We start from the raw sequence: 9991 nt of genomic DNA, 5'->3' as shown, positions 1-9991 counted from the left end.
GCCTCAGGAGAACTTGAGCCCGCCCACTGCAGGCCCAAGAAGGGGGGCAGGGACTGTGTCCCCCCCCCTTTTCCTCTGCTATTTGCTTCTTGCACTGTCTGTGTATTCCTGGCGATCATGGGGCTGACATCTCGCTCTCTCTCATCCCCGCGTATTTTCTTATTTTGCTGTGAAATGTGATGAAACGATTCTTCCCATGAACAACCTTGCTTGCCTCTCTTCCTGTCTTGGATTTTCAGTCACTGTTTAGTCTTTCCGAGCCCTGTTTCTCCCCCTATTTCCTCCCCTTCCCGCTACTCCTCTTCCCTCATTCTTTCCCCCTTCTCTCTTTTCCTCTCTTGCTTCTTGTCATCAACCTCCCCCCCCCAAAAAAAAAGCAAAGGTGATCGTAACTACTATGCATGGTGTGAAATTCCCGACGCCTCTTCAGCACGAATGCTGTGGGATGTACACTCTTTTTTTTTAAAGATTTATTTATTTATTTATTATGTATACAATATTCTGTCTGCATATATTCCTATACCCCAGAAGAGGGCACCAGATCTCATTACAGATGGTTGTGAGCCACCATGTGGTTGCTGGGAATTGAACTCAGGACCTCTGGAAGAGCTGCCAGTGTTCTTAACCTCTGAGCCATCTCTCCAGCCCCGGATGTACACTCTTGATCTAGTCTACAGAACACTGCACCCTGAGCTCTGTGCAGTTCGAGGCACTATATCAGGTGCTGGGAGAATGTAACCCCTTGTCTGACCTCCAAGGAGGTCATAGTTTCTATATAGATGAATTCTAATGTAATCAACTCTGCTTCTGGTTAATTTAGAAAACTGAAAGGGAATTTCGATATGCAGAAGGCTCTGGCTCTAGGGTATAAAAATATGTGGTTTATGTCTTTGAACATCTGCTCACACTGTGGTGTCGTTAAATGGACAGAGTGGATGTAGTGTTTATGTACTCTTTGCTCTGTGGTGGGCACTTTCATTTTGTTTATATTTGTCAATCTTCCCAAGGAAACTGTGAGCTAGGTCTTTGTATTTTTCATTTTAGTTATTTTATGTGTGTTGGGGGGTACACATGCCACAATATGTGTGTGTGTGTGTGTGTGTGTGTGTGTGTGTGTGTGTATGTATGTGCGTGCACGCGTGCATGCGAGCATGCAAGCACACATAGGTCAGAGGACAACCTTTGGAGTCATTCTCTCCTTCCATTGCATGGGTACCAAGGATCAAACACAGGTTGTTAGGCTTCGGGGAAGGTGTCCTTAACAACTGAGACATCTCACATAAGAGGCTTGTGTTGGCTAATTTTATGTTAAATTGACACTCTATTGAGAAAATACCCCCAGATGGGCCTATGGGCAAGCCTGTGGTACATTTTCTTAATTGATAATGTGGAGGGGCCCAGGTCACTGTAGGAGTGCTGCTTCTGGGCTGGTGATCCTGCACACTCTAAGAAAGCAAGCTGAGCAAGCCACAAGAAGTAAGGTTGTAAGCAGCAGCTCTCCATGGTCTCTGCATCAGTTCCTGCCTCCAGATTCCTGCCTTGAGTTTCTTCCCTGACTTCTCTGGATGATGAACTACAAGCTATAAGATAAAATTCACTCTTTTCCCCCCATCAAGTTGCTTTTGATTATGATGTTTTATAACAGCAATAGAAAGCTAACTGGGGCAAGATTCAAGGAGATCCCATGCTGTCAGTTTAATGAATGGCAGATGCAGATCTTCTGATAGAAAAACCTGCAATTCTTTTAGTCAATAGAAAGCAGAGATCAAGAGACACAGAATCTAGTCCCGCCCTAGACATTAGGTGGCTCTGTGACATTGCATACGTTGGTCAACTTCTCTGAACACATTTTCTTACTGGTAAAATGAAATGGTAGCAATCTTCTCTTCCCTCAAAACAGTGTCAGAACTCTGTATAAAGCATTTGGAAAAATAAAGCCATTTTTTTTCAATGATGGAGAATCATTAATGTCTACTTCACAGACATGATGAGAATTTACTGGCATTCACTTCTTCCCTCTTCTGAGAACATGAAGATTCTTCTTTCCATCCCTTCTCCCATCCCTCCTTCCTTCCTACCATGGTTTCTGGATAATAGGAAGAGTAGAAATGGTGTGCCACTCCTGAATAGTCATTGAAAAGCCGACATGTGGTTCTTTTAGCTGCCCTTTCTCTTACATGTCGCTCATGAAATTACATGTTCTGTATGACAAATCATATGTAGGAGGAGCCTGTGGCAGGCTGGAAGAGTGTGACCACAGGCAACAATTCTTCTGGAGAGATCTGGATTGTTACAAAAGCAGAGAGGGTTTGGGGGTTTGGGTAGCACATCATAGCTCCCTCTATCTGATTAATACAGAGTTTGAGCATACTGATTGGACATAGCACATCATAACTCCCTCTGTCTGATTAATACAGAGGTTGAGCATACTGGTTGGACATAGCACATCATAACTCACTCTATCCGATTAATACAGTGTTTGAGCATACTGATTGGACACTTAGTGTTGGGAGATGTCTTCTGGATCATCTAAAACAGTCCCTACATTAAATGATGGGAATTAAGGCTGGTAAAAGTCGTGTGACTTGTTCAAAGTCCCATAAGAAGAGAAGCAAAGTGAGCTAAAACTGAGTCCTCCTGACATTTGGTCCATATCCTCATGGCCGACATGCCATGGTGTCTCTCCAAAGGGTCAATGGAGACCAAAGACCTCCAGGGTGTTCTTCCTCAAGCTGTTCACCTTGAGCTGTCCTGAGATGTACTGTCCCTGAGGCCACCTCCATCTGCTCCTCCCACAATCCTTTCTGTGTATGGACAAACCCTAACAATGGGTCTTTTGAGTGATGATCTGTGTGGTCAGAAGGAAAGATATTCTCTAAAGCAATGCAAAGCAATTTCACTAGAAGCCTCAGTAAAGGGAGAGCTACTATTAATAGGAGGGAAAGACTCCAACAAGGCTCAGCATAATTGTTTATGGGGTTTTGGTTTTTGGTTTTATTTTCGTTCATTTCTGTTCAGCTCCAGCAGCACGGAGGGTCATGTGCTCTTGCTTCCCTCTGTGCAGGATGCTTTCGAGTATGAGTGATAACCTTTGAAAGCAAACCTGGACTAAGCAGACCTGGACTAAGGTTTCAGATGCTGCAGGAACCAGCAGGCACACCACTAATCATTCTTTTATATGTGTAGCCCCGATGTAGTTATCCCTCATTTTATCTCTCTGCCACTGGGAAGAAGCATGCTAGACAACAGGTATATAATGATAAAAACCTGTCTCTGTTGGAACATGCGCTTCTGCATGATGAACTGAAGAAGGTAGATAAATCAGGAGCCCGGGGGTGAGGGTGCGGGGGGGGGGGGAGGGGGATAAGGAGTGCTTGAACTGGACTGGAAAGGTGCATGGAGACTGGGTTCAGGGAAACTGGGTTCATGGAGGCTGGGTGCATGGAGCCTGGGAAGTGGGAAATATAGAGGAGCTGAAATAAATGAGACTGAGTGATGACTTGAATGTTAGAGAAGAAGAGAGAGGGTGGGATGAAAGATGACAGTAAGGTTTTGACTCTGTATACTTGAGAATGGAAATAACTATTGGTGTCTCAATCCACTTGGTGCTGCTGTAATGGGGTACCGTTGATGCTAAGGAAAGGACATTGATTCCTTACAGTTCTAGAGTCCAGTATCAAGGTGAAAGCATCTGGTATGGACCTTGTTGTTGTATAGAAGACATCAGTAGACAGCAAAGCTTGAGGAGAGGTGGGCAAGGGGAAAACAAAGCACCCCATTTGTAAGTATCATTCCTGAGCTATCGACCTTAGTCTACAAAGGAGACACTTCCACGACTACCCCTTCAAGGTCCCACATCATAACACAGTTTCAATGACATCTAAATTTAAATATGAAGGAGACCATATCATCCCAGGAAGGAAGTGCTGCAGGGAATTTATTGTGATACGAGTTTTGAATCGGAGGTGTTGACATGACATCCAGAAAGCTTTTGGAAAATAAGAAATAAGTATGGGAACTTTTTTTTTTTTTTTTTTTTTTTCAAGAAGCTAGAGGGAGAGAGAGAGGAGGTTTGGGAGTTGTGGATGGAAATATAGGCACGTGAAACCTTGCACATGGCTGAAATAGCCCAGGGTGAATGGGAACAGAGGGGAGGACAGGGCAAAGTGCTGTCCTTCAGGGACCAGCTAGTTCTTGGGGGTTGCCAGAGGAAGGAGAGAAAAAGCAGGAGCAGTTACAAGTTGAGCAGGATGGCAGCATGCCCAGGCACTAAATAAGTAGAGATTTTCCAGAAAGAAGACATGGCCAGCCGTGGAGGGATACCGAGAGAACTCTGGCCTGATGACTTGCAGGTAATCAGTACCTACAGGGCTCTGGGAAGTGGTGGGGACAGCACAGTACGAAGGAAGTATACATTTGAAGGGATGGATTAGAACTGTTTTGGGTAATTTAGTCTTCTCGGAAAGTGGATGGTGAAAAGCAAAGTATAGTGTGACTAATCCAAAGAGTCAAAACCGCTCAGAGATCTGTTCTTTATTTACTTGCTGTTAATTGCTATCTAGTTCGGGCTGCAAATTCACTTTCACCCATAGGAATCAGATGTCTTGGATTTTTTTCCCCAGGGACTCAATCTTTAATGTGATGGTCAACTAATTGGCTGTATTTTTTTAGTGATATATTTTAAGTATATAGAAATTCATAATGAAGTCAAGGTATCACTACTTCTGATTATGTTTGATTTCTGGGTATTTATTGATAATTGATTAATGTACATTTTATGTATATTGCTTATAACCCAAATCACCTTAAAAGTCAACTTTCTGAATAAGTGGGTAGATTTGGATTTTCTGATAGACTAATTGATGTCATGGGATTCATAGTTTCTTCTTTGTGAGTCTTCACAATAATAAAAATGCAATATTAAGAGCAGTTGAAGGATATCTGGATCAGGTTGGCCCATGGACATGCTTGCAGGGCACTGTCTTGATTCCTTTCAATGAGATGGGAAGACCCACACCCACCCACTGTGGGCGGCCTCATCCTCTAGACAGAGGATCTTGAACTGTGTAAGAGCAGAGGAAGTGAGCTAAGCAAAACTAGGCACGCACCTATCTGTTCTCTCTGCTCTTGACTCTAGTTGTGACTGGCTGCTTCAAGTCCCTGTTGCCTTGACTTCTGGCACTAGAGTGAAGGGCTATAATGTGAAGTGTGAGCTCACACAAACTCTTTAACCCCCACGTTGCTTTTGTCAGGGTATTTTATCGCAGCATCAGTAAAGGAAACTCGGATAATGGAACCGGGGAGGCAGCACAGTTGGTAGAATGCCTGCCTTGCACTTTTCTCATGAGGAGAACATGAGTTTCATCCTCAAGACCATGTCAAAAAGAGCCAGTGTTTAGTGTGTGCTTGTAAAGAGCTTAACACTGGGGAGACAGAGATGGATAATTTCTGGGGATAGATGCCTAGCCAATGTAGACTGCTTAATGAATTTTAGGCCAGTAAAAGATCTTGTCTCAAAAAAAAAAGTAGGCTAAACTCTGAGTATTAGCACCTAAGGTTGTCTTCTGGACTCCATAAAGGCATATTTGCCTGCATTTATATGAACATGCACGCATGCACATGCTCTCTCCCTCTCCTACCTCCTCTCTTGAATGAGGCATGCCTCTCCTGAACTCTGCTATGAAATAGATCTGCAATTTCTCCGGCTGGTGGTTGTTTACTGCCTTAAAAATAATGCACATTGCATGGCTACGCTGTCCTCACTGTCACTCAAGTCAGAGAGGCTGGAAATCGACAAGGACAGAATACAGGGAAAACAAATTTAAGACATAGTCCCCAGCTCAACCGGAGATGTCATATGTAGTCAGAGTTCACAATTTCTATGTGTGGACAGATTTTTCCTCTGGGCCACCTGATCACAAAAAGTGACATGGAGACTTATTATTAATTATAAAAGCTTGACCTTAGCATAGGCTTGTTCCTAACTAGTTCTTGTAACTTAACCTAATCCATATCTTTTAATCTACATTCTTTTATGTACCTTTACTATGTACTGCCCATCCTGCTTCCTCCACATCTGGTTGGCAACTCCTCCTTCTTCTTCCCAATGTTCTCTCTCTGCTTGAAAGTTCTGCCTATCTCTCCTGCCTAGCTATTGGCCATTCAGCTTTTCATTACACTAATCACAGCAATACGTCCTCACACAGTGTACAAATATCCCACAACATCAACAGACTTTCATTTTGCATCTTAAATTTTATGTATGGCCAGTGGATACTTACTGAATGGCCATTCATGTGTGACTAGTCTTTTTGTTTTGTTTTGTTTTTGAGACAAGGACTCTAGTTCAGGCTGGCTTAAAATTCTATATGGAGCTGAGGATGACCTTTGAAATGCTGAAGTTGAAAGCATGTGCCAGACACCTGCCTCTAGTTTTGTGTGTGTGTGTGTGTGTGTGTGAATTTGTGTGTGTGTGAGTGTGTGTGGAGGCCAGATGTCAACCTCAGCTGTTATTCTTCAGTAACTATCCATTTGGATTTGTTTTTTGAGAAAGGATCTTTCACTGGGACCCAGACATCACAGATTTGGCTAGGCTGGATGACCAGCAAGCTCCAGGGACACTTACTCAGGGCTCTTACTCAGCACTGGGATTGTTAAGTACCTGCCACCATGTCTGGCAATTTTCTTTTTATGTGAGGGCAAGGGATTATGCTTTGCATGGCAAACTCTGTATTAGCTGAGCTCCCTTTCCAGCTTTTCCAGTTCTTTTAAGTATGTAATCTCACCCGTCCTTAGGACAGTACTATCTATTCATCTCACAAATCAGAAATATACTATAGTAAGGGACATTGTTAAGGTTAGCCTAAACTCTGTATCTGTCTAATGCAAAGACTTAATTTATGGCCTCTGCATTGCCGTTTTCCTCATTTCCCATAGAACCATAGAAAGATGATAAATTATTTTCCCTTTAAACTTGAGAGCGTTCTTATGTAATTTATAGATAGTCTACATTTCTTCATGACTTTGCAAACCACTTAGGAATGCTGTGAAATATTTAAAAAACCCCGAACCACTGTCCAAATGACCTGGACTATCCTGTGAGCATCCCTGAGCTGAGAATGCAGTTCTGCCTCAAAGACACACTGGTGCAGAGGGAAGTTCTTGTCGCTGGGAAGAACAACACTTTCCATCAAATGTTCTGTGAGGCTGACTAATTGACTAGAAATTAGATGATTGTGGAGGGGTTGGAATGTTGCAGGCCCAGAGCCTGATCACGATTTATCTCGGGCTATCTTTGGTCCCCTTAATAACCATCCCTTGATCTGTGTGTCTGATCTACCTTCTTGGTAATAATAGGTAAAAACCTTTTTGAAATGTGGTAACTTAACAGACTATTAGCTTCCACCAACCCGAAGGCTCAGAACATCTTCAAATAGTGTCTGAGGCCTATGCATGTACTCTTCCTGCATGGTTTGAACTTGTCTACTGATTTCTCCACCAATGTATTTGAGAAATGTCTTGATTTATGACTTTTTTTTTCTGTTGCTATAAAAACTTCAACAAACTGTTACCACATCAGAACATTGAATTTAGCGTAACCTAAATCTGTGTTTCTGGGTCACAGTTTCTCTACTTGGCTCCAGAATAGACTGCCTTTTATCCCTTTTGAGGTGAGAGCTATGTTTATATATTTACACCGGAAACACAGGAGGGCTGAGACCCAGGCTGTGTTCTCTGGGGTAAAGTCATGTGATGGGATAAATACCATGGCCAAGAGAGAGGCCAGCAGGTTCCCATGGGTCAATGAGCAGGTGAGCCATGCTGGGGGACAAGAAGAGGGCAGCCTCTGTAGCCATAACCTGCCACTGTGAGTGTTTTGAGTGGAGCCTGAGGGAGCCCAGGAAGGGGGTTTGGTAGTACTTTCTTCTCACACAGCCGTCACTGCAGTACTCAGTAGATGTGGGGATGCTGCAGGCAAAGTAGGAAGTAAAGCCATTTTAATCGACTTACTCATTAATCCCAAAACATTCATTTTCGGCCTTCACTGTGAACCTGCCCATCTCTCAAAGTCCTCTAGGTAGCTGAGGGGAAACAAGACTGTGGTGGTTTGAAAGAAAATGGCCCCCCAAGGGGAGTGGCGCTCTGAGGAGGCGTGGCCTTGTTGGAGGAAGTGCGTCACTGTGGGGGCGGGCTTTGAGCTCTGTTTTGCTCAAGCTTCCTGCAGTGTGACTTCCCTCAGTGAGTCAACTTTCTTCCTGTTGCCTTGGAGTCAAGGTGTAGGACTCTCAGCTACTTCTCCAGCATCATGTCTGCCTGCACACTGCCGTGCTCCCCATCATGACGATAAGGGACTGAATCTATAAAATTGTAAGTGAGGCCCCCTCAGTTAAATGTTTTCCTTTAGAAGAAATGCTGTGGCCATGGTGTCTCTTCATAGCAATAAAAACCTAACTAAGAAAAAGACTCTTTTCTTTTAGGGCAAAAAATACTAAGCAGTTGACAAGGAACAGGAAATCACACCTTCAAACTGTTTGGAAACTTTTCTTTTATAAAAAAAAAAAAAAATGGAAAAAAAACCCCACCACAGAGATAGCACAGTTATTTTATTTGCCAAGACACTCACTGAATTTCAGCCTTTCATGGAAAAGCCAGAGTCCTCTTTTATTTTATGGAAATTTCTAACTTAGTTCCGATCTGATTTCACTGTGTCAGGCCCTGCCTTATCCACACATCTCTTTAGGCTCCCCAGTGACAGACAGCTCAGACAGAGGAACTAGGTGGGACCCAAGTTTGGGAACACTGGCCTCATATAAAAGCGTTCTGAGCATTCTTTGGGAATTTTTAAGAGCATGTTCTCAGTGCAAGAGATGTAGCCCTCACACTATGAGTCTGCTAAACGTTTAATCCAAATGTCACTGGAGAGGAACAATTTGACGTCTAAGAATATTTTCAGTTTTCAAAGTCTGATTCTTTAAAACGGAAAAATGTAATAGGCTCTGAGGCATGAAATTTGAAAACAAATATTAGGGAAAATTTGACTGCTTTTGTCTAAAATGATTTATTTTTCACCTAGGCATAACTGGAGGAGACACAAAATGGGCTTCAAAATGTAAAAACCAGGTTTCATATATATAATCTTTAAAAAAATGTCAGCCAGAACTTCTCACTGACATCAAGTTTAACATTAAAATGACAGATGCCATGTTATAAATACCCCAATCTTAAAATCTTTAATTTTTCTAAAATCCAAAGCATTTTAAATACCTTACGTGACAACTTGACCTCATATGATGGGCCATAGTCATAAAGCAGGTTACTACAAATACTATAAAAAATTATGGTATAAAGAATATGCAAAACATACCCAAATTTATATTTAGACTTGGGTCTAATAAACTATTTCATTGTATATTATATGTATCACACATACCCATATATATATACATGCACCTAAATATATATATTATACACACACACACACACACACACACACACACACACACACATTTTGAGAATATTCTGAAACAAAACAAAAAGAAAGAAAGAAAAGCATTCTGAAGCAATTCTAACCTCAAGAGTTTCAAATGCAGAACACTCAACCTGTGTTACTGGTATATTTCAATTGATATTAATAAAGCAACAGCAAGTATTTATAATCACATTTAAATTTCAATGTATTACAATATTCCCATCATAAGCCAAGAATGATGCCACCTTATTGGTGTTGATATTAATGTTCTCTTTTGCCAAAAAAAGAACAAACCTTGGGACACTCAACTTTTAGTGCCTAGGACTAAAATAAAACAAGTCTCTCAAATCTCTCCTGATCATTACCACCATTTCATTGTGAATATGGAGACAGAAAGTGCTTGGGGATCCAATTTACTCAGATTCTCTGAAGAAGACCACCCAGTGATCACACTTTGGAAGCTCTCCATGTGTTTGAATTTGTGTGTACAGAATTTTATGCTTGTACTTAGTGGGTTTATAA

Source organism: Peromyscus maniculatus, chromosome 13, assembly GCF_049852395.1.
Source record: "Peromyscus maniculatus bairdii isolate BWxNUB_F1_BW_parent chromosome 13, HU_Pman_BW_mat_3.1, whole genome shotgun sequence".
Taxonomy (NCBI): Eukaryota; Metazoa; Chordata; class Mammalia; order Rodentia; family Cricetidae; genus Peromyscus; species Peromyscus maniculatus.
The sequence above is the reverse complement of the archived record's forward strand: the minus strand, read 5'-3'. Positions refer to the sequence as shown.